Source organism: Tiliqua scincoides, chromosome 13, assembly GCF_035046505.1.
Source record: "Tiliqua scincoides isolate rTilSci1 chromosome 13, rTilSci1.hap2, whole genome shotgun sequence".
NCBI lineage: Eukaryota > Metazoa > Chordata > Lepidosauria > Squamata > Scincidae > Tiliqua > Tiliqua scincoides.
The window spans coordinates 12435564-12460089 of NC_089833.1; the positions used below are offsets into that span (position 1 = coordinate 12435564).

The 24526-nt window shown below is 51.3% G+C and overlaps 5 pseudogenes; all 5 read left to right on the forward strand.

Moving 5' to 3' along the window:
- Positions 1–2128: 2128 nt before the first annotated feature.
- LOC136633847 (5S ribosomal RNA) lies at positions 2129–2249 on the forward strand (annotated as a pseudogene).
- Positions 2250–12874: 10625 nt separating this feature from the next.
- Positions 12875–12990, forward strand: LOC136633986 (5S ribosomal RNA; annotated as a pseudogene).
- Positions 12991–16886: 3896 nt separating this feature from the next.
- LOC136633931 (5S ribosomal RNA) lies at positions 16887–17001 on the forward strand (annotated as a pseudogene).
- A 4617-nt stretch (positions 17002–21618) lies between these two features.
- Positions 21619–21734, forward strand: LOC136634127 (5S ribosomal RNA; annotated as a pseudogene).
- A 221-nt stretch (positions 21735–21955) lies between these two features.
- On the forward strand, positions 21956–22070 carry LOC136634049 (5S ribosomal RNA; annotated as a pseudogene).
- Positions 22071–24526: the final 2456 nt, after the last annotated feature.

Genomic DNA, 24526 nt, shown 5'->3' on the forward strand with positions numbered 1-24526 from the left:
ACCAGAGCTTGCTTCCTTCTCCTGGTGGGACCCCATGCCTGGTTAACACAGGCACAAGCCAAGAAGGGAAAGTGGCAACCAGACTTTTTTTGGGGGGGGGATGGAGGGCCTCACATGCATACCAACATCTCAGAGAATGTGCCAGGCTACACAGTGGGGCCCTCGAGACACAAGGCTCAGATTGCCAGGATTTCGGGGAAAGCAGAACATCGGTAGCGCAGAAGAGTGCCTGCTGGCTGGGAGCCCTGATTCAACCCCCCCCCCCAAACTCTACATGGGTAGTTCAATACTGTGTGCTCAAAGGCACCCTAGTCCTTAATGCGAAGTGCCCAGGTGCCCCCCTGAGCTATCACTTTGCGCCAGGCTTTGCTTGATGGATTGGGGGACGACGACGTTCTATTAAAAAAAGACTAGGGCTGCAATCCTAATCACACTTCCCTGAGAGTAATCCCCACTGACCTCAACAAGTGGGAAACCCTGGCCTCTGAGCGGCCCGCTTGGAGGCAGGCTGTGCAGCATGGCCTTTCCCAGTTTGAAGAGACACTTGGCCAACAGTCTGAGGCAAAGAGGCAAAGAAGGAAGGCCCATAGCCAGGGAGACAGACCAGGGACAGACTGCACTTGCTCCCGGTGTGGAAGGCATTGTCACTCCCGAATCGGCCTTTTCAGCCACACTAGACGCTGTGCCAGAAACACCATTCAGAGCGCGACACCAGAGTCTTCTGAGACTGAAGGTTGCCAACTTAAAAATCCCCATTGAACAAAATAGGACTTACTTCTGAGCAGACCTGGTCAGGCTTGTGCCCTAGGTCCTGCAAGCTTACAGTCTGCTCCAATGGCGTCACCCGGTGTGGGAGGCCAGTGCGTCACCCCCACAATGGACCTCCTCCCATGCAGTGGGTGGGGCAGCGGCCCAGGCGGAGGGCACGGCGATGCACCATCACCCTGTTTTTTGGGCTATAACTTTGGATAGAATCGAGATATTTCAAGGCGGCTTGTTTCATTGTAGTCTGCATGAAATTACACATCAATTGATATATAACACGATGGTATTATTCGAAAATACAAAGTTTTTTTTAAAATGGTGGCCAGTAGTGGGGACACCCCCCCCATGTCACCCATTGCAGCTTGCACCAATGCACCCCCCCCCAGCGACGCCATTGGTCTGCTCACCCCAGTTGACAAAGCATCATGCTCACTGCTGGGCACAAGATGAGAAACCAGAAGACCCCTTGTCAAATCTTTTTGCATTCATTCATTTCAGCTCCACCAAGATGACTCATTGAGCCATTTTGTCTTTCAACAAACATTTGTTTAGGCAACGCAATCGCCTAAACAACGGTGGCCTCTCCTATTGGCTGCCTTTCCTATGGCAAGCGGGTGTGTGTGTCACAGAAAGGATTTGCATAGCCCAATGCTCGCTTGCCGGTAAACAGACAAACAGCTCAGGCACCTTCCCAAATAGGTTGTGATTTCAGAGCAAGACAACTTTTCCTCTGCTCTACCTTTTCCTCATGTTTCTCTGTCGGGATTGCCAGCTTGCAGGCTGGGACTTGCAGTGTTAATGCCCTGCCTGTACAGCAGCCTTGTTTTTGAAGACATAACAACATCAACACATTGTCCTTAATGCCTGGAAATTGCTCTCCAGCCCTTGGGATGCTGCATCCATCAGGGTTCGGGGCGGTGGTGGAGGAAGGGAGGGTCAGCTTGAACCGTGGGGGAGGACAGTCAACTGGCTAGAACTAGGATCAGGGTTGGCTTTACGTGAACTGAACCAAATGCTGCCAAATAGGCCCTGTGTCGAAGGGCTTCCCATGCTCGGGTGACCTACTGTAGTCTTGTATGCAATTTTTAGATCCATCTAGTCCAGTGGTTCCCAAACTTTTTAGCACCAGGGCTCACTTTTTAAAATGACACTCTGTCGGGACCCACCTAGGTTTACCAGACTTTAGAAAAAGAAGTTCTAGAAAGAAATAATATTTATTTATTTATTTAAAGCAATAGCGACCAGAAAAAAAGACCCGCAGACTTTATCTCTCTATATTTACACAGGCTTGCAAACTGCAGGAGCTCAGCTCCTTTTGAAGGGTGGTTAGCAGCTATCTTGCAAACTGCAGGAGCTGAGCCCTTTGCAGGGTCATTAACCACCCTGCAGATGCCTGATCTCATTTGATCTCGGAAGCTAAGCAGGGTCAGGCCTGGTTAGTACTTGGATGGGAGACCGCCTGAGAACACCGGGTGCTGTAGGCTTATACCATAGTGTTTCCATGCCCGATCTCGTCTGATCTTGGAAGCTAAGCAGGGTCAGGCCTGGTTAGTACTTGGATGAGAGACCGCCTGGGAATACCGGGTGCTGTAGGCTTATACCAGAGTCTTTCAAGACTGAAGGTTGCCAACCTAGCTACAGTATCTAATTTTTCAATAGCCTCAGGGCTTGAGGTAGTTAGTTACCTGAGTTTTCCTTTGGCGACCCACCAAAAATCAATCGCGACCCACCAGTGGGTCCCGACCCACAGTTTGGGAACCACCGATTTAGTCCATTAACGCACTTGCACTTTTTAAGCACACATTGGGATGGCTTTCCGTTCCACCATGGAGATATAATGTCTATAATAAATTGTATTTGTGTCTTTAAGATTCTACAGACCTGGGCCCCGCAAGAGATGTTTCCCATTGGGCCCTGCGGCTCCTAAGACTGGCTCTGACTAAGATGGAGTGGTGGTGGGGGGGGTGGTTGGAGGGTCAGATGTGGGGTTCGCAGCCGTGCTCCTCTTCCAGGAGTCTGCTCACAGTTTTGGGGAAAAAAACAGATATTCAGCACCAACCAGGAGCCCCTGTGAGACGAACCCGTTTTGATGGACACAATTCACATCACCGAGCACATGACGTGAAGCCCCCAGGGGGCAGACGCATGCAAGTGCACACACCTCAGGGCCAAGCAGCAGAAAGCAAACTGTGGAAAGTGGGTCCCAGGGTCATCGCCTGTAGGAGGCGGGTTGGGGGTTCTGTGCCATGCACTTGATGGGGTGGGTGGCCGTCCCTGAACATGTCTGCTGAAACACAGCGCATCTTCAATGCGCTCTTGGCAGTGTGTGCTGCAGCAGGCTAGCCTGAAGATATTCCAAAGCCATCAGCATCTGGTGTGTGTACAGTTTTCGCTTTTCCCTTCCCAGGAAGCAGATTCTGCTCAGTGGCGAAGAATCAGCTCGCAAATCAGCTGCTATTTGAAAGACATGCGGCCTCTGTCGAGTCAGCGCGAGAGGGAACGGGCAGCTGATGTTGTGCGAGTGCGAGTGTCACTCTAGAATAATCTTGCTCCATTGTGGACATCAGCTGCCCCGCTTTCCCACCGCTGCAAGCACTGAGATCTTTCCAGATGCTTTGCCAGCACCAGAAAGGGGACTCATGTGCCCATCTCACAAAAAGACATGTGGTCAGTGGGGGAGGGGGGATAGACGGTAAACATGTCTTTTTTTGAGATGGGCGCACGAGTCCCCTTTCTGTAAGAGAAAGCATTTAAAAATATTTATAGCACAATGCTGCACTTTCGAAAAAGAAAAAGCCATCTGTTTTCTCCTGGGTAACAGCAGTTCAGTTATTTTTCAGGCCACCGAGATCCCGGGCCTCTCACAGATCCCCGCAAGCCTCCCACAGCCGGCCGGCCGCAGCTGCATCTCCGAATGCAGGAAAAAGAAACTGGGGCCAGGAGGGGGAAGAGAGGGTTGGCCCCACATCTTTTTCGAGACTTTCCATTTCCCACGTTCCACGGTTCATTTCACAGGCCCAGCCCGCCGCTTCGTCAGAGCAGCTGTTGATAGGGGACTGGTCTCCAGCAGCAATTTGCATGAAGGTATTTCACTGTAAAAAAGAAAAAGAAAAATACCAGCGCAAACCGTGCTGTGGGGCCCAGAGGAAGAGGATCCTCATTGTGGCTTCTGTGTAGCTTGGTCATTGGTGTGGAACAATGAACCGTAACGGGTGATGGGATGTTTCCAAACACCTGAACTGCCAGTCACACTCACACGCCGGTTTTTGCACGCACAGGCAGAGCATCATGTGAACACTATCTTACCCAGAAAGATCCATCTCCATGGCGAAGATCCTGCAATAATGTTTACTCACAAGTCAGTCCCACCCAGCAAAGGTCCTCTGCGGTGATGAGCCGCCAAACCATCCGAGTCCCAAGTCGACTCCCCAGTCTCTGCCTCCCTCGGCTCGAGTCGCAAACGAGTCTCAATGGGCAGCCTTCGCGACTCATCCGGAGTCCGTTTAGAGTCCAAGTCTTTCGGAAAAGCGAGCCAAGGCGCGAGCCAGGCGTGGCTCGGCAGAAAAAATGGAGGTGCTGGCAGGGTGTTGGGCCAGCTCCGAAGTGACACAAACATGCCATAAAGCACGTTGGCAGCTACTCAAGAGCCAGCTAGCCCAGCGCAAGGATGTATGCTGGCCTGCTAGTTGGATCCGACCATGGAGAGGGTGTGTTTGTTCCTGCTGGGGGAGGCCACTGCAGAGGGTGGCGGGAGGGCAGATTGGAGGTGGGGCATTTCTGGGTGGGGGGAGGGTAGAGCAGACAAAGACAAGGAGGGGGGCAGGATCAACCATGGCACCTTAGGCCAGACCCTAACCCCCGTCCCTGTCCCAATTGGCCTTACACAGGCTGCTTGGATTTGCATAAGCTATTTTACTAGTGCAAATCTGAGTAGCTCCATGGGGTAGCTAGTGCATGACACAGGGTGGGGAATCCTCTTACCCCTAGTTGTGCTCCAGCCACCACCTAACTTGCGCTGGAGACAGCGCAGGCCACGTGGCCTGCATGTTCCAGCGCAATTTAGGAATGTGCCCTTACGGAAATAAAATAAATAGCTATTTATGTGGGCTTGGCCATCTTTATCCAGGAAATAAGCCCCTCGGACTGGCTCAGCTAGCCGTCATCTAAAGAGATCTTTGGTTGAGTCTCAAGATCCGGACAAGATTTACAGGTGAGAGAGATGGTCTAAGACACACATTGCAGGCCCGAGGCCATTGGTGGTTGACCCTGCGCCTGGTCCTACCAAGGGATTGCGTAGTCTGTTCCCTTTAGGCTCTTTTCAAGAACTACTTCCTTCCACCAGCAAAAGGGTTTCCAGGGTTGGCCAATATAAACAGAAATTACCTAACTGAACAGGAAGTGGGAACTGGCAAGGAAGACTTTTTCTTACTTTGCCTAATCGAGCGCACAAGGTACTGATTCATGCGCTTCCTTCTCTGGTATTTGGGAGGTTCGGGAAAGAGCATGCTGGCAAATGGTCCATGGGAAGAGAAAGCAACAGGGATTTCTGGTGCTTTCAACAGCCTCTTCCTCCGTAGGCTGAGCATATCTGATGGGCACGCACCAGGTACACTGCCTCGCTTCTGTGCCTTCCCCGGAACGGCCCTTCTTCATTCCCTCACTAACACGTGCGGAAAATCCAGACAACGGAGTTTTGCCTGATTGTGACATTTCAGCATTTCTTACTTTGGTTTCTGGGGTTATTGCGCACCTGGCACATGACGACCCCCCCCCTTCATTTTAACACTCGCAAGTCCAGGCTGAGCTGTGATGAGCTGCTCCTGAATTGCCTCTTGACAGCGCAATCCTATCTTCGCTCTGTGCTGGAGCAGCCTTCCCTGTGCCGGTTCTAAGTGACTCAAATGTGCCATAAAGCACATTGGTGGCTACTTGAGAACAGGCAGTGCTGGCCCAAAAGCGCGCACTCGCCTTTCGGTGCCATATCCGACCCCTGCACTGGCCGGCACAAGTAAGTCTCCCACAAGGTGAGGCAGTAGCAGACTGCCCCATCAAGCGAATGGCAGGTGCACCACTGGAGAGAGGATGGTGGGAAGGTAGTTTGGAGGTGGCGAGGGGGTGTTTTGTGTGGGGGAGGGTGGAACGAGGGAAGGACTGGGCTGGGGGGGTGGTGGTTGGGAACAGCAGAGGCCTCCAGCTTACCCTAACCCCTGCTCCTGAACCAGGCAACCTGACACAGGCCTCCTGGATTTGCGCAAGCTAAATAGCTGGTATGGATCCAAGGAGCCCCATAGGGACAGCTGGGGCTTTAGCCAGGATAAGGGGAAAAATATCCCCTTACCCCAAGGTGATCTCCAGCCACCTAAGAACATAAGAACAGCCCCACTGGATCAGGCCATAGGCCCATCTAGTCCAACTTCCTGTATCTCACAGCGGCCCACCAAATGCCCCAGGGAGCACGCCAGATAACAAGAGACCTGCAAGGCTTCCTGGGAATTGTAGTTAAGAACATAAGAACAGCCCCACTGGATCAGGCCATAGGCCCATCTAGTCCAGCTTCCTGGATCTCACAGCGGCCCACCAAATGCCCCAGGGAGCACACCAGACAACAAGAGACCTCATCCTGGTGCCCTCCCTTGCATTGGGATTCTGACAGAGCCCATTTCTAAAATCAGGAGGTTGCGCATACACATCATGGCTTGTACCCCATAACGGATTTTTCCTCCAAAAACTTGTCCAATCCCCTTTTAAAGGCGTCCAGGCCAGATGCCGTCACCACATCCTGTGGCAAGGAGTTCCACAGACCGACCACACGCTGTGCAAAGAAATATTTTCTTTTGTCTGTCCTAACCCTCCCAACACTCAACTTTAGTGGATGTCCCTGGTAGGATACGGCACAGGCCATGCAGCTAGGAATGCCGGGGCTGTTTAGGATTGGACTGCCGATTACGTACATAACTTCTGTTCCCTGCAGGGCAAGCCAGGAGGGTCCAGTCTCTACAGAGTACTTGGAGGTTACTGAGAATGTCGTCAAGAATGTATAGCACTGGGAGGGAGAGGTGTTTCATGAGTGGAGTCCAGAAAGCTGACGAAGAGCCCAGTCCTATGCACATCTACTCAGAACCAAGTCCCATTATAGTCAATGGGATTTACTTCCAGGTAAGTGTGGCTTGCTTCCTCTGGCCCGCATGAGGAGAACCAAAAGGAAGACCAACTCCGGCGGAAGAAATGTAAGCTGAGAAGAAGGGGTGCCAAAACCGAACATGTGCTCAGCACTCAACATGTGCTGAGTGCACATGGCTCCAGCCCACAGGTGTACACATTTGGTCCCTGTTGCATAGATGCAATGCTGGGCAAAAGTGGCTTTAAACAGCCACCAAGCCCTGGGTCCAGACCCAAGAATTCGGAAGCAAAGCGCATGTGAAAATGGCTGATGGTGGAACGAACATGCGCCACCAGTCCGCCGCTTGTCTTGTGGCTAGGGAAGCAGGGGTGCCTGATGCTCAGGGCTGCCCCGCTGTGAATCCTCCTTTGCACAAAGGCCCCCTCTGATCAAGGTCTTGAAATCCTCTCCCTCTTCTGGCAGAAGGAAATTCCTTTGGCAAGGAGCTGGAAGCAGGCCGCCTGGCTTTGGGACGTGCCAGATCCTGTTTATGCGCTGGCTGGAGGAGGACGGTGACCGTTGCATGTCAATAGAGCCGGATCCCTGAAAGAGCCACCAGCACCTCCTCTTCTGCAAGAGCAGCAAATCCCCTCTTCATCACAAGCAGGTCACTCCTGCACAAGGGCCCGTTTGTGCCGTCAAAGAGCTGCTCTTCCGCAGGCTGGAAGTGGCATTGAAACGGGGGAGGGGGAGTGTTCCACATGGCGCTTCCCAGAGTACCGTCTTCCCCGGCTGTGCTCACCTCTGTGGCCAAGATCCTACTAGAATCATTTCTCATAGATGCATTCAACCAGGACAACTTCAATTCAGTCTTCCATGTGCCATTTGGGCTGCGTTTGTTTTTTAAATACGAACAGGGGCAGGAAGTCTGGTCTAGAGCAGGGGTGCCCAAACCCTGGCCCGGGGGCCACTTGTGGCCCTCGAGGCCTCTCTATGTGGCCCTCAGGGAGCCCCTAGCCTCCAATGAGCCTCTGGCCCTCCGGAAACTTGCTGGAGCCCACACTGGCCTGACGCAACCGCTCTCAGCGTGAGGGCGACTATTAGACTTCTTGCGTGAGCTGTGGGATGAGGGCTCCCTCCACTGCTTGCTGTTTCACGTCTGTGATGCAGTAGCGGCAGCAAAGGAAAGGCCAGCCTTGCTTTGTGCAGGCCTTTTATAGGCCTTGAGCTATTGCAAGACCTTCATTCATTCATATAAGTTCATCTTTAATATATTCATTTATGTAAATTTATTCAAATTTGAAATGTAAATTAATTCGGCCCCCAACACGGTGTCAGAGAGATGATGTGGCCCTCCTGACAAAAACTTTGGACACCCCTGGTCTAGAGGGTTGTGCCTCCATTTGCCTGAAGATAACATCCGATGGTTGCCAGTTCGAGGCCACCGGCACCGTGCGACCTTGAAGCAGCTGACAAGCTGAGCCGAGCTATTCCATCTGCTCTGAGCGTGGGAGGATGGAGGCCAGAATGTGCAGCCAGATGAAGACAGTAACACCTGAATGCTGTGGTTTCTTGAAAGATAGAAACCTTCTTTCAAATTGTAAAAATCCCTACTGGGATTTAATTTGCCTGCCTATGTAAACCGCCTTGAATAAAGTCTAAGGAGAAATCTGAGGAGCAAGAAAGGCGGTATAGAAATACCTGTATTATTATTATTATTATTATTATTATTATTATTATTATTATTATTATTATTATTATTAAATAGATAATAAGAGGAAGTGACATTTCAAGCATTCCTCTAACATGCTTCTAGCATGGCTCATTAAAGAAAAATGACAAGGCATCTGGTCATAGAGGAGTAATTGAAATCAAATGCATGGAGGCTACCATGTTGTTACCCTAATGTACCCAAATACATGGAGGTTGCTGCAACCCCCTCCCCCCCATGAGGCTTTGCAGCCACATTGGGGTCATGACTCACTGGTTGAAGAACACTGTTCTGCAGGGCTCTCCAAACTTTGTGGCCAGACGGCCACATCAAATATCTGGTGTGGTGTGGAGGGCTGGGGAAAAAAAAATGTAAATATAAAATTTAAATAAATAAACTAGAGATGGAACTTGGATGAGTGAATGAATGAATGAATGGGCTCATTCATTCAACCTCTCTGGCCCTCAGAACACCCTCCAGACACAATCAGAGCACAGTTCTGGTCATGTTCAGTTGAGTGGGCCAGAGGCTTTCAGGGGACATGGGCCAGAAAGAGGCTTGCTGTGGGCCGCATCTGGCCCCCGGGCCGGGGTTTGGAGACCCCGAGAATGCAGAAACCACGCTGGCTGTGAAAAATTGATCCAGGACCTTGAAAATGGCCAGCCAGTGTGGCACTGCTGGAGAGGCAAAAGGGACTCATCTCACTCACCCCATTGGGGGTTCATTCTACGCAAAGGGTCCCATAAGACGCATCACAAGGCAACTCTAGACAATCAAAGATGCCCAGAGGAATGGCGAATACGCTCATTCCACACTTGACATAAATGAGAGGGCGTGCAGAAAGCATGAACCTGGGGGTGTGCGTGAGGGATGTCAAACTCATTTCATACAGAGGGCCAAAGTTAGCATTCGCGGCCCCTGCTGAGGGCCGGAAGTGACATCATGAAGCAGAAAGTGACATCATTAAAGAGACGATGGCCAGAAGTGAGCACTTTGTCTTCACACAGAAGCCCATTAGCTGCAAAAGACAGAAGAGAAAATGTGCAAATCTTGTCCATGTATTCAAGAGATGAGAGAGCCCAGTTATAACGGGGGGGGGCGGGTAAATTACTTCTGGGGGCTGCATTTGGCCCATGGGCCTTATGTTTGACACCCCTGGTTTATTCCGAATGAAAAACCGATCTGAAGGGCCCTTGGAGCAAAAGTCATTCATTCCTTTTCAGAACCCCTGCTATCCTGCGTGTTACTCCATCTGTGTTTGGACCGGGGGGGGAGGGGTTTCCCCTTCTTAGCCCCAAAGTTCTGTTGTTCTCATTCACTGTTTGTACAAATTGACTCTTTTCAATGACTTCACACTGGTTTGGACCCTCTTCAGAAGGAAAGTGGTTTACAAATTCTAAGAAATAAAATAAAATATATAAGAAACTGAATCCCCCCCAACTCAAACCCCTCTCTTTCTCTCTCTCTCTCTTTGATCCCTGCCCACTGATAGTTTTAGGTACTCTGCAAAATGAAAAATTTGGCAGCATGGCTCTGAAATGCGCCCCTTTGGATCACTGCTTCTTGTCACAAAGTTCATCAGGCCGACATCGCCAATCTCCGTTTCCAGTAAACCAGCTGTTTTCACTTTCCCTGGAGCTCCGCTGTTTGCTCAGCAAAAGGCTGGCTTAAGTCAACACCGGCACCTTTATGTGTAGTGGCGCAAATGGATGTGAGAAGCATGCGCCCTCACGGCCTGCCCTTTCCCATAGACGACCGCCGCGGAGGCTCGCTTTAAACTGCGGCTAAGAGATTTGGAGCCAAACGGAGGCAAGGGCGAGTGGGCGCAACTCTTGACCCACCTGGCCTTGGACCATGACCCACCAAGTGGGTTATGACCCACAGTTTGAGAAGTGCTGACTTAGCCTATATAATCTTGCATTTGATTTAGTGCTCCACCCCCCCCCCCCCCCCGCAGGTCTTGACTTGAAACACCAGCACGCCACTGTGTTGGTCCGCGAGCCCACCTGATAACACTCTGTAAGCTTTTGCTTTGCTCTGAATGCTTTGCCTGGACTGGGCATATTTCATCCTCGGATCCCAAAAAGAACCCCCAGCCCTGGCTAGGGAGCCGAGGGCTGGAACAGCCTGTGATGGTGGATGCCACGTGCAGTGGAAGGTGCAACGCTGAATCCTGGCCTGGGATTTCCACCGAAAAGGATCTCGGACAGCACAGCTGGGAAAAACCCCTTTCTGCCTCGGGGTCTTGGAAAGCCAAGGGGACCAAGTCAGGATTTGGTGCTGCCAGGGCTGGGTGGCCATGTTCCCCAGGGGGACGTCATTAATTGGGCACTGGTTGCTTTCTGGAGAGGATCTTGGACTTCAGCTGAATTCATGGCCAAAAAAAACCCTTCAGGCAGAAATGGGCAAGCAACTTTTCATTTCTCTTTTACAGTTCTAGCAGCTGCGAGTGAATCAATTTCTGTTAAAGACATTGATTTGCGCAAGGAAACAGAAGGAACAAGAGCCATAGGTGGAAATTCCCTGATGCCGATTCCCCCAAAGAGGGCTTCTTGTCACGAACCGTCTGGCTTGTATTACTAATGCAAAGACACTTCTCTTATTCACAGATTAGTAATTAGATCGCACTTCCTCCCTTGCTGAAGTTCAGGGGTCTGTGGAATCGGCCTGGGAGACCTGGGTGCAGATGGCGCCTTTTCTGGCGTCCCACTCGGACATCCTCGGTCCTATCAATCTCTTGGCATCTCAGTCTGCCGGCTGTAAAATGGGCATCATTTCGGCCACAAAGCTGGCTGAAGACTGGACTCAATGGAGGTTATAAAGCAAATATTTCAGAGGAAAATGGTTGGGTAAAAATTTAGATTGTGAGCTGCCTGGATGTATTTTTGCTGTAATGTCATAATACGTGTTGATGAGAATAGTTTTGTTCTTCGTGGATTTCGTTTGCGACGACCTATGGCTCTACACGCAGCAAAAACTTTGCAAAAGAAAAGCAAGCCCTTTTAAGAGACCTCCAGATCGTGGCCTGAATCGATTCTGCTTGGGATTCCCTTGCCTGGAAATTCATTTAACCAGGATTCACAGAAGCTGCAGAAACAGTCCAGGGAGAAATTCTGGTGGCGGTGCACCTATGGAACTCACTGCCACAAGGTGAGGCAATGGCAGCTTTCATCGGCAACCTTTGAAAAGGAGCCGCGAGTTCGACAGAGGATATATGCAGCCGTGGGCTAGGGCAGAATAAATTGAACCTTCATGTTCAGAAGCAGTCAACCTCTGTCAGGAAGCAGGCTAGGGCCTCTTGCTTTCATGGCTGGACACTGTAGGAAGAAGAATGTGCAGTGATCACTTTCATCCCGTAGGTGTTTGAACTGCTAGACAAAACCTCCATAGATCTTGTCTCTGACCCAGCAGGGCTCCTCCTTATGCTGCTATATAGATATAGATACAGACACCCACAGAGACACACATATACATATATGTGTGTGTATGTATATGTATATATAAAAACACAAATCTGCACACCCGAGGTGAAAGAGTCAGTTTTTGCACAGATCTCTGCTCCCCGGGTGCATCCAAAACTGCAGCCTGAGTCACTCTGCCCCAGATTTCACGCTGAATTCCGCCTCCAGGTCCACCTGAGCGCCAGAGCTGCTTGATTTCGAGAACTGGCAAACCCACACATTGGACCAGGCAGACCTCACAATGGCACATCACAGCCAGAACAAGGGAGGCGAGAAGGGCCGGGGAGCCCGAGGTGGAAAGGCGCTTCTCAGAATCACTGCTATTTCAGGACAGCTCCTGCCCTCAAGAGCGCAAGCGAGAAACCCCAACCTCGGGCGAGACCTGTGTTGGCTGGTGTGCAAAGCCACCAAGAGCTTTCCTGGAGAGAGAGAGAGAGAGAGAGAGAGAGAGAGAGAGAGAGAGAGAGAGAGAGAGGTGGAAAGTTGAATGCACAACCTACTGCAAGTTCTTAGAAGCCGGGGGTGGGGTTGGCCAACGGTGGGAGGGTTCAGACACAGTCATGGGGGGGCTAGAGCAGCAGGTGGGTAACTCGGCCTCTCCTTCTTGGGAGATCAAGAACCCCCCCCCCCCCCAAAAAAAAACACACCAGTACATCTATTTACAAGCAAAAGCAACAGGAGATTGCAGCTAGTCACCAACACCCAGACTGGGGTGATATCACCAACTGGGCCCGGGCTATGGTGGGGGGTCTCTATGCTCTTCCACGCTTGCCGCAGTCCTGCTCTAGGTTGCCCCCCACTCCAGCTATTATTGTAGCTCCGGTCTACCCCTCTGAGTGCATCAGGATTACCCTGCACATGCCCGATCTCGTCAGATCTCAGAAGCTAAGCAGGGTCAGGCCTGGTTAGTATTTGGATGGGAGACCGCCTGGGAATACCAGGTGCTGTAGGATTATACCATAGTCTTTCCATGCCCGATCTTGTCTGATCTCGGAAGCTAAGCAGGGTCAGGCCTGGTTAGGACTTGGATGGGAGACCGCCTGGGAATACCGGGTGCTGTAGGCTTATACCATAGTCTTTCCATGCCCGATCTTGTCTGATCTCGGAAGCTAAGCAGGGTCAGGCCTGGTTAGTACTTGGATGGGAGACCGCCTGGGAATACCGGGTGCTGTAGGCTTATACCATAGTCTTTCCATGCCTGATCTCGTCTGATCTCAGAAGCTAAGCAGGGTCAGCCCTGGTTAGTACTTGGATGGGAGACCGCCTGGGAATACCGGGTGCTGTAGGCTTCTACCATGATCTCGGAAGCTAAGCAGAGTCAGGCCTGGTTAGTACTTGGATGGGAGACCGCCTGGGAATACCGGGTGCTGTAGGCTTCTACCATGATCTCAGAAGCTAAGCAGGGTCAGGCCTGGTTAGTACTTGGATGGGAGACCACCTGGGAATACCGGGTGCTGTAGGCTTCTACCATGATCTCGGAAGCTAAGCAGAGTCAGGCCTGGTTAGTACTTGGATGGGAGACCGCCTGAGAATACCGGGTGCTGTAGGCTTCTACCATGATCTCGGAAGCTAAGCAGAGTCAGGCCTGGTTAGTACTTGGATGGGAGACCGCCTGGGAATACCGGGTGCTGTAGGCTTCTACCATGATCTCAGAAGCTAAGCAGGGTCAGGCCTGGTTAGTACTTGGATGGGAGACCACCTTGGAATACCGGGTGCTGTAGGCTTCTACCATGATCTCGGAAGCTAAGCAGAGTCAGGCCTGGTTAGTACTTGGATGGGAGACCGCCTGAGAATACCGGGTGCTGTAGGCTTCTACCATGATCTCGGAAGCTAAGCAGAGTCAGGCCTGGTTAGTACTTGGATGGGAGACCGCCTGGGAATACCGGGTGCTGTAGGCTTATACCACAGTATTTTGAGACTGAAGGTTGCCAACCATGAGGCCAGCCTGAAGGGCTAGAACCCAGGGCCTGTATGCATGTAGAAAGCAAGTAGCCTCCAACCAGTCTACGGTCCCTCTCTCCAAGCTCCCACCCCAGGCATCCTGGCTGCAGTGGTCTCTGAGCTACCTCTGCAGTACGCTGCCAGCCCAGTTCCAGAAAATGAAGTCAGACGCGCACTCCGTGAACCGGCCTTCTCCTCAGAGCGGAGGAGACCAGCAGCCCCGATAATGGCCCTTTGACGAGCATTTATTTCTCGGCCTTTTTGGGGGGGGGGGGTAAAAGCATTGGAGGGCAAGAACCTGTATTGACAAGCTAATGGGAAAAAATGCTGCATTTCTTGGAATCAATGTGCGGGCATTTCAAGATGAAGACAAGATGCATCACAGGCCGGCAGGTCAGGGAAACCACTGGGGGACATGGCCAGCAAGAGGAAGAGTGTCAGGCGCGAGGGTGGAGAGCAGGGAAGGGCACTCGGCTTAGGTTGACCTGACCCGGGTTACACTAAGTGGCTATTTTTGACGACTTGAGTTGGCACGAGTCGTGGCTGTCACTGACCCTGACCTGACTCGCGACTCGGGGCCAGTGACTTGCCAAAAGAGTCTGCACTTGAAATGACTCGAGTTCTGACTCTCTTGTGTGTGTTCTTGCTTACTTACACACCCCATCACCACCTGCCCTTTTTTCATGTGTGTTTTTGCTCAAGGACGTGCCACTCGGACCCATGGCTCGAAGGACTTGACATTTTTTCGGACCCGCAACTCGAAGGACTTGACATTTTTTTGGACCCGCAACTCAAAAGACTTGACATTTTTCAAGCCGAGTCACGACGGGCACAGGTTGCGGCTCACGAGTCGAGGGGGGTTGGCGACTCACAACCCGAGCTTAGTGACTCGGGCACATCCCTGGCGGAGAGCATGTCCACAGAAGCTTCTGGAACAGGCTTCCAGCTCATTTTGACACTTGTCCTGACTTTTCTTGCAGCAGCCCTTGGCAGGATCTTCAAAGGGTTCTTGCTTGGCTCGCAACCGATCTTGATAGGACATTCTAATTGGCAACACAGCCAAGCACCAGCAGGACAAGCAGCTGCCAATGGTGCTCCTTTCTGTTTCGCTCTTGGGTGCTTTCTGTAAGTGGATCCGTTTCTCAGCCCTTCTGCTTTCACTGCCTGGTCCAGCTGTGACCCTTGTCCCTACACTACCCTTGTCCCATACACCAGCTCTTATCAGCAACCTTCCCTGCCTTTCTTTCATGTATCAGGTTCAGAGTTTTGCACCCTTTTCTGTCTTCCTGGAAGTCAACGATATGCTGGGGAAGAACACAGCAGCCCTGCAGGCAAGGCTTCTGGGAGGAATGTTATCAGGGGGGTACGATGTTTCTTTTGGGCTCCTTCCCTTCTCCATTGGATCATTAAATTTCATACAACCATTGGATCCACAATTTCCACAAATTACAATACATAACACTATATGGTTGGCAACCTTCAGTCTTGAAAGACTATGGTATAAGCCTATAGCACCTGGTATTCCTTGGCGGTCTCCCATCCAAGTACTAACCAGGCCTGACCCTGCTTAGCTTCCAAGATCAGACAAGATCAGGCATATGCAGGGTCAATTTGAAAATGTGAAAGCTGGTCTTCACGCAATTTATGCAAACCAGAAAATTTCTAGCTCCCCTCCTTTGGCTCCCAGGTCTCCTTTTAGACCCCGGCTGTGAGAATGATATTGTAATTTATTCTGTTTGGTCTGGGACGGCAGGAGGTCTGGCATAGGGGTGATGCAATGAGCTCTTGCACCTGGTGAGACAAACCCTATGAGGCTTCTTGACTGCGCTAAAGATCTGGAGATACGCACAAGCTTGGTCTGTGCATAGTCAGGCCTTTTCCGAAGAATCCCTTGTGTGGGATCTGCCCTTCCCAGCGCAACCAGAGAGCATGCCTCTGCTGACTCACCCACGGGACCGCTCTGTCCTCACACATGCACACACGAGGGACCTGCTGGAGTAGGTCACGGGGGCTTCAGCTAGGTCAGCATCCCCTCAACAGGGACCCACCAGCTGTCTCTGGGGAGCCCACAAATGGGAGTGGGGAAGGCCACTGATCCCCTCAACTGGAGCAATTGACAGACCTGATCTCTCCCCTGACTTAATCAAATCCCCTTTCAAAGCCACCCAAACCAGTGGCTACCACCACATCACAGAGAAATTATGTGGCTGTCCAGGGACTTCGCGAGGGTTCTTGGGGGCATTGTTCACATGGCCTCTGTCATCACTGGTCAGCCCTGACAACACCTCTCGGCTTGTGAGCCTGGGCTGGGATGGAGACACTGCTGCCTGAATCTGGGAGTTGCACAGCTCGCTTCTCTGCTGTGACTGGAATAACAAGATCTGCACAGATTCTCAGGAAAGCTTCTCCCTTCCCATAAATCCACTGACATTAGAAGAAGGGCACGTCCCGCACACCAAGCATTTCCAAGGAAGCCAGCTCATCACTCAACAGCCCGGGCAGAACCCATTCGCTCCGGGATCAGGATGTTCCTGATTCTTTCTGGGTTTATTTACTCCTTGGCCGCACACAGCTCTATTGTGTGCTGGAAGACACTGAGCTAGCTTGATTCCAAAGGGGAACCCTGGAAACAGGTGGATATTCCTGTATTTTAAATTCCTGTATTTTAATTGAAAGAATAAAGGCAGCCCAGGTTACTGTCCTGCTCAAAACCCAAATTGGTAAACTTAACTTCTTCAGCTTGGACTAAAGTAAGCAGCAGTAAAGAAGAGCATTTTGACTGCAATTCTGCCCAAGTGGATAAGAAGGCCTTAGTTCCCAAGTATCTCGTCTGATCTCGGAAGCTAAGCAGGGTCAGGCCTGGTTAGTACTTGGATGGGAGACCGCCTGAGAATACCGGGTGCTGTAGGCTTATACCATAGTCTTTCCATGCCCGATCTCGTCTGATCTCGGAAGCTAAGCAGAGTCAGGCCTGGTTAGTACTTGGATGGGAGACCGCCTGGGAATACCGGGTGCTGTAGGCTTATACCATAGTCTTTCCATGCCCGATCTCGTCTGATCTCGGAAGCTAAGCAGAGTCAGGCCTGGTTAGTACTTGGATGGGAGACCGCCTGGGAATACTGGGTGCTGTAGGCTTATACATTCCATAGTCTTTCGAGACTGAAGGTTGCCAACCATCTCCCTATATTGAACACTATCTCCCGATCTTGTCTGATCTTGGAAGCTAAGCAGGGTCAGGCCTGGTTAGTACTTGGATGGGAGAACGCCAAGGAATACTGGGTACTGTAGGCTTATACCATAGTCTTTCGAGACTGAAGGTTGCCAACCAACCAGGTAAAAGGTGGACAGGAACAGAGGGGACTTGTCACAGATGGGTGGAGGGGTCACCACCAAGAAGGCCACCTGACCTCAGTAGGCAGGGGAACCCAGAAAAGGAACCCACCTGATCATTTTCAATGCATGGACAGATTTCTGCAGCAGAAGACAGCTCAGAGGTGCCCTGGTGCCGAGCCACATAGTGGAGAGGGGCAGAACGCAGAAGTTGGGAAGATCTGAGAGATCTCTGGGTGATTTGTAATAGAGCAACAAAGCTGACTTCTAGGAGCAAGCAGCATGTAGTATACAAGTCCTCTGCTGCGGCTGCCCTTGCACCTACTTCCTATCGCCCAGCCTCAGTTTTCCTGATCTGTAAAATGGGAACATAAATCACTTGTATATGCAGGTTATCTCACTGCATGGCTCATGACATGCTGCAGGTGTCCAGCTTCACCTCTTGAGTCACCAGCTTGCACCTGGCTCAGGTGGTTGGACTTGGGGTAGCATTTAAAAAAAGAAAAAAAATTGTCGTCTTGTCGGTTTGAATCTGTCCACACTTCATTTGTGAGGGGTCAGTGAAGCTTCAACAGTGGCCTACCTGGCAGGGTTGTTTGCTTCAGAGATGTACACAAAAGGTCTTGTGAGCACTTTGCAGAAACTCAGTTTCTGGGAAAGGCGGTGTGAGTTATCCTCGCACCTTCAGGTTTTTAGCCTCTCCTCACATTCCTACCCCACGCTCCCAGGTGCGTGTGCGCTAATGATTTTCTAAGCGTGCGCAATGATAGATAAGCACCAGTCATTCTGAGTATCGCAATGATCCGTCACCTTGAGGCAATCTGCCCTTCCATAGACAAAATCCTTGCATGAAATTTACCCATCCCCAAAACGGTATCCGAACACAAATTCCTGCCCTGTGACGGTGGGGCCGTGTTTGGTCGGCTCTGCTTAGCAATGGCAAAATAAGAACAGAAGAACAGCCCCACTGGATCAGGCCATAGGCCCATCTAGTTCAGCTTCCTGTATCTCACAGTGGCCCACCAAATGCCCCAGGAAGCACACCACATAACAAGAGACCTCATCCTGGTGCCTTCCCTTGCATCTGGCCTTCTGACATAGCCCATTTCTACAACCAGGAGGTGGCACATACACATACAAAATGAGGCACCATCCTGGGGAGGGTTTTTGGGGTTGCAATTTGGGTCTGATTTGATGATGCTGGGGTGCGGGGCAGGACAAAAGGCAACCCCCCCTCCAAGATCAACCTGTGTGCATACATTTTCCATAGTTTGATTCAGAGTGAAACTAAAGGACTTGGCTGGATTCGTCCTTCAGGATCCGGGCTGTTTACGCTCGGTCTCCTAGGACCGTTCATTCCACCAATTCACTCTTTCCAACCTGGTTGTTCTTGGAAAGGGTAAGACCTTAACAACATCAAAACAAACCTACCTGCCTGTCTATAAATAGATAACACGGGCCTAGGCACATTTTGTTTGCCATAAAAGTTAGACCTATTCTTGGGTATATTTGGGGTTCTGAATCCAAAAATGGCATCGGTTCTGCCCGATTGGCTGTAGTTTTGGGGGTACGGATCAGCCGCCTTGTATGCCGATTCAAGCAGCTTCCTTGTGAGGAAGCCACGGCGTCCGCTTCCCCGTGAGGAAGCTGCTTGAATCAGCATATAAGGTGGCTATGCCGGACCCCCCCCCCCCCCCGAAACGAAAGCCAATTGGGCAAAACCAATGGCATTTTTGGATTCAGCACCTCCAAAATATCCTAAATCCCTTCAAACATCATTGGCAACTTTAAAAAAAAAGGGGGGGGTTGTTTTTTTTTTGGGTTGTTGTTTTTGCAGGCCTGGGTAATGTTTATTGATTTGCAATGAAAATGCTTTACAGAAGAAGTCAGGTCTCTGCCCCCAAGGGACTTGCAGGCAGAAGGTTGCTGATCAAAGCAGGAGAGGCTGAAGAAAAGTCACCCTTGCTCTGATCAGCTCCCTTCTGTCTGCCTCTGGTCTGCAAGTTCCTTAAGGCAGAGACCTGATCTCTTTTGTCAGCGACTCGGGAGAAGTTGCAATTGTCCTTGCACTTAGACTCCAGGGACGGAGTGGTTGTTGCTTCACGGAAAGGGTGGGTTTTGAGGATCGAGCTGAAAGATGTCAAAGGGCGTGTGCGCATGCGTATGTAAATGGTTGTGTTGTGTGCGGGCACCCTTGTGTTGGGATGGAGGCTGCCACATTCACCGATTCCCCTCAGCCCTCCCCCTCAGTCGCACAGCCTGAGTCACCCATCAGGTCTGATCAGACCATGAATCGTAACCGCCCCCCCTGCCCCACTCTGTGGGAAGACGGGACTTGTGGGCCTGTAGATGGTACTTGCAGTGATGCTGGGGTGGAAAATACTGGTCAACCCCATTTTCACTTTGCCTCCCCACATCCTGCAATGAAAGTGTTTCTGACTCTTTGGGGGGTCCCTGAGAAACTCTGCAAATGAGTGGCAGGCGAGGTTGCTCAGGGCCTTGGGGGATGTGGTCTGGCCCGATGTGGACGGACCAGCGGAGGCAAATGTTGTGGTTTCATTGCCGGGGAGGGGGCGTGGCTCGGTGGCACCTAGAGCAGTGGTGTCATGAATATGTACATGTTAGGCCTAGGTTAACATGTGGAGCCTGAACCAAACTAAGTCAGTGACGGAGAAGTGGCTCGCAGTCCCTAGCTGCAAGAATGTGAGTAAAGAAACACAAAGATTGTTGTCTCTCCTTTGCTGGCCAGAAAGGACAGACAACAAGAATTACAACCCATTGGAATGTAGCACCTTTGCAGACAGAAAGGCGCCTTATCAAGCTGACGAAGTGCAGCTGTGGATCTCCAGTTGGGAGGGGTAAGAACTAGGAGGACTAGCAACCAGACCCACTTCAAGAAGGTTCTGTCCTCAAAAGTTTCTGATTGGACAGTCTAAATAAGTATGAAGTCACCTCAGTACTATAAGCATGAGAAGTATAATAATGAGTGCCCAGGGGGTGTGTCCGGTTCCTTCTTGGACAGAGGTTTTGGGTGCAACATCCTGCTCAAGGGGAGCCCATTGTCTACCATGGGCACCTGGCCTCACAGGTAGCCTGGAGCTAAAAGATCTACAAGCGTAACTGACCCAGGTGAGAGATAGGGATCAATAGAGATAGCCAGCTAGCTTTATTATTTTATTGCTGATATGTTTCCTAGATGTTTATGCCTCTAGCATTTGCTGCCTTATGTAACCTTATGTACTTAATAAACTTAAATACCTTTTACTAGCTGTTTCATTGTCTGTTGGGGACAAAGGTTCAGAATCCTGCCCAGCCGTTCAGCAAGCTACCACGTGCTCATTGAGGTCTAGTAACTTGAGGACTGAAGTTTTAATTGGAGAAAGTGCTCAGTGCCTGCAAGGGACAGAATTAAGCCTAGAGAGTGTCCCTGGACTGAGGCACTGGCACGTACAGGGTTGGTGGCAGTACTACCGAACAGGGGGCCTTGAGGGCTTTAGGGTTCGAGAACCAAGAATTCTGAGCAACCCAACCCCCCTAAGTTTGCGACAAGTGGTTCCCAAACTTTTTAACACCGGGACCCACTTCTTTAAATGACACTCTATCGGGACCCACCTAGGTCTATGAGACTTTGAAAAAAAGATCTAGAAAGAAATAATATTTTTATTTACAAGTAACTATAACCAGAAAAAATGTTCAAAAGTTTTACCTCCCTATATTTACGCAAGCTTGCAAACTGCAGGAGCTGATCTCTTTACAGGGCAATTAGCAGCTACCTGATATTTGAATAGCTTCAGGGGTGGTAATTAGCTATCTGATCTTTCCATCACCAGTGTTTTCTTTGGAGGCTCTGCTTGGGTCTTTGAGACCCACCAAAAATCGGGTTGCGACCCACCAGTGGTTCCTGACCCCCAGTTTGGGAATCGCTGTCATAGAGGGTTCTGGGGGGGTCAATCCCTGGCAGGACTGAGAAAGACGCTTCTCTTCTTGAAACAGCTGTCTGCTGACTGGCAACGCCGCTGCTGAGCTAGAAGGATCCAGACCTCATCCACCTTTCATGGTGGTGCTTTTCAGCCACCAGGAAAAACTCCCAGCAAGTCTGTGCAAGATTTGGAACGGGTTGTGTGGGTTTCCCAAGTGCCAGCGCATGTTGGCACCGGCTCTCGTTGCGTGCCACACACCCTGTTGGGTTGCAGAAATGGGGGAAAAAATCGCCAGTAGATTTTCTCTATGGGGCCAGATTGACCTTTCAAGATCACATTAATTTTTTTTTTTAAAAGCAGATTGCCAAAAGGAAAAAAAAAAAAAAGCCAGCCTCAACTGTTACCCTGCACATGTCCGATCTCATCTGACCTCAGAAGCTAAGCAGGGTCAGGCCTGGTTAGTACTTGGATGGGAGACCGCCTGGGAATACCGGGTGCTGTAGGCTTATACCATAGTCTTTACATGCCCGATCTTGTCTGATCTCAGAAGCTAAGCAGGGTCAGGCCTGGTTAGTACTTGGATGGGAGACCGCCTGGGAATACCAGGTGCTGTAGGCTTATACCATAGTCTTTCCATGCCCGATCTCGTCTGATATCGGAAGCTAAGCAGGGTCAGGCCTGGTTAGTACTTGGATGGGAGACTGCCTGGGAATACCGGGTGCTGTAGGCTTATACCATAGTCTTTACATGCCCGATCTCGTCTGATCTTGGAAGCTAAGCAGGGTCAGGCCTGGTTAGTACTTGGATGGGAGACCGCCTGGGAATACCAGGTGCTGTAGGCTTATACCATAGTCTTTCCATGCCTGATCTCGTCTGATCTCAGAAGCTAAGCAGGGTCAGGCCTGGTTAGTACTTGGATGGGCGACCGCCTGGGAATACCGGGTGCTGTAGGCTTATACCATAATCTTTCGAGACTGAAGGTTGCCAGCCAGATCTTTGGAAACATCCAGAGAGGAACTGGCTGTTTCACCTCCATCCAGCCAAAGCAAACAGGGCTGGGAAAGTCGCAGCTGCCAAAATGCAGGTTCCACAGCAGGAAACCGGTTCCAGCAATCTGCCTAATGATGTGGGGGAAAGGGAACGGTGACACCGCAGGTGGAGACAGATAAGACCTGCCCAGCCTGACTTCTCATCCTGGCACCAGCCTGACAGCACAGTCTGTCCAAGCAACCAGATCTGCTGCGGGATGGGGGGGCTCTCTCACTGTGGGCATGGCTGTACCTGCTCCAAAAGGTTGAGCTCCAGCGGCGTCACCAAGGTGAGACCACCAGAGGTGGCTGCACTGCAGGGATGTCCCTGCCAAGAATCCTGGGCTGGGCCCATCTCACCGCTCTGAGGTTCATTCCACTGAACAGATTGATGGAGAAAGAGTCCACCACAGGTTACATGCCACGACGGGTATGTGCAAGCTCCTGGTTTTAGAAGCAGGCGACCTCAGAAGGCCAGGTGTAAGGGAGTGGCACAGGGGCACAGGTCTCTTGTTGTCTTGTGTGTTTTCTGAGGCATCTGGTGGGCCACTGTGAGATGCAGGAAGCTGGACTAGATGGGCCTTTGGCCTGATCCAGCAGGGCTCTTCTGATGTCCCTTCATAAGGAGGACCAACAACACCGGTTCCAACACCAGCAGAAGTGCACCCAGGGGGGTGGAGAGGGGGAAGAGCAGTGGCCAGGTGATGGAGCCTCCTCTTCCATGAGGCTGTCTTTGCAGCCCCTTCCAGAACTGCCTTCTAGAGGCTGCTTTCCCCATACGCCCTGTTGTCCTGGTGTCTATGGCCCTGGTGTCCCGCCTGCAGCACTCATTTTGGCTGCCGAGTGGCGGGTTTCTCATAAGAACATAAGAACAGCCCCACTGGATCAGGCCATAGGCCCATCTAGTCCAGCTTCCTGTATCTCACAGTGGCCCACCAAATGCCCCAGGGAGCACACCAGATAACAAGAGACCTGCAAGGCCTCCTGGGAATTGTAGTTTAAGAACATAAGAACAGCCCCACTGGATCAGGCCATAGGCCCATCTAGTCCAGCTTCCTGTATCTCACAGTGGCCCACCAAATGCCCCAGGGAGCACACCAGATAACAAGAGACCTGCAAGGCCTCCTGGGAATTGTAGTTTAAGAACATAAGAACAGCCCCACTGGATCAGGCCATAGGCCCATCTAGTCCAGCTTCCTGTATCTCACAGCGGCCCACCAAATGCCCCAGGGAGCACACCAGATAACAAGAGACCTCATCCTGCTCTTCTCGAGGGTTGTTTTTGCTGTAAGCCGCATCTACCCAACTTTGAATCATGTGATTAATGAGAAAGCCAACCACAGCAGCCCAACGCATGCCTCTGGGACGCAAAGAGAGCATGGATGGGGCAGCTGCTTCTGTAGATGTCATTTCCCCACCCCTGCACTGGCAATGGGTCTCCAGAGTTCTATGGCAGCAGTTAGACCAGCAGAACCGTTGACATTCTGCACGCTGAGCGCACCGAGATTTCATGGAATGATCCCGATTCCAGCAAATCCCCATTGGGGTTGCATCCAGCTTGCTCTCCGATGCTCAGGCAAGACCAGGCCACTCGTCCTGGCAAGTCCCACTTGAGACGCCAAGAGGGCTCCGTTTGCCCAGTGCCCCCTGTCACTATTGCTCCAGGCCAGGGGTGCCCAATCCCCGGCCCTGGGGCCACTTGCGGCCCTCGGGGACTCCCAATGCAGCCCTCAAGGAGTCCCCAGTCTCCAATGAGCCTCTGGCCCTCTGGAGATTTGTTGGAGCCCGCACTGGCCAGACGCAACTGCTCGCAGCGTGAGGGCAACTGTTTGACCACTCATGTGAGCTGTGGGATGAGGGCTCCCTCCACTGCTTGCTGTTTCACATCTGTGATGCAGTAGCAGCAGCAAAGGAAAGGCCGGCCTTGCTTTGCGCAAGGCCTTTTATCGGCCTTGAGCTATTGCAAGACCTTCTTTCATTCCTATAAGTTCATCTTTAACATATTCATTTATGTAAACTTATGTAAATTTATTCAAATGTTAAGTGTAAATTAATTCTTTTTTTCCCCCGGCCCCCCGACACAGTGTCAGAGAGACGATGTGGCCCTCCTGCCCAAAACTTTGGACACCCCCTGCTCCAGGCCACCCATTGTGCAGGGGGCTACGGTGGGCAGTTTGGAGGGGGCCTCTCCCATATGATGCTGCCGTCTGAGTCTGGCCCTTGGTCTGCCATGTGACTCAACAGTGCCTGCCCAGCCGGCAGCCGCTCTT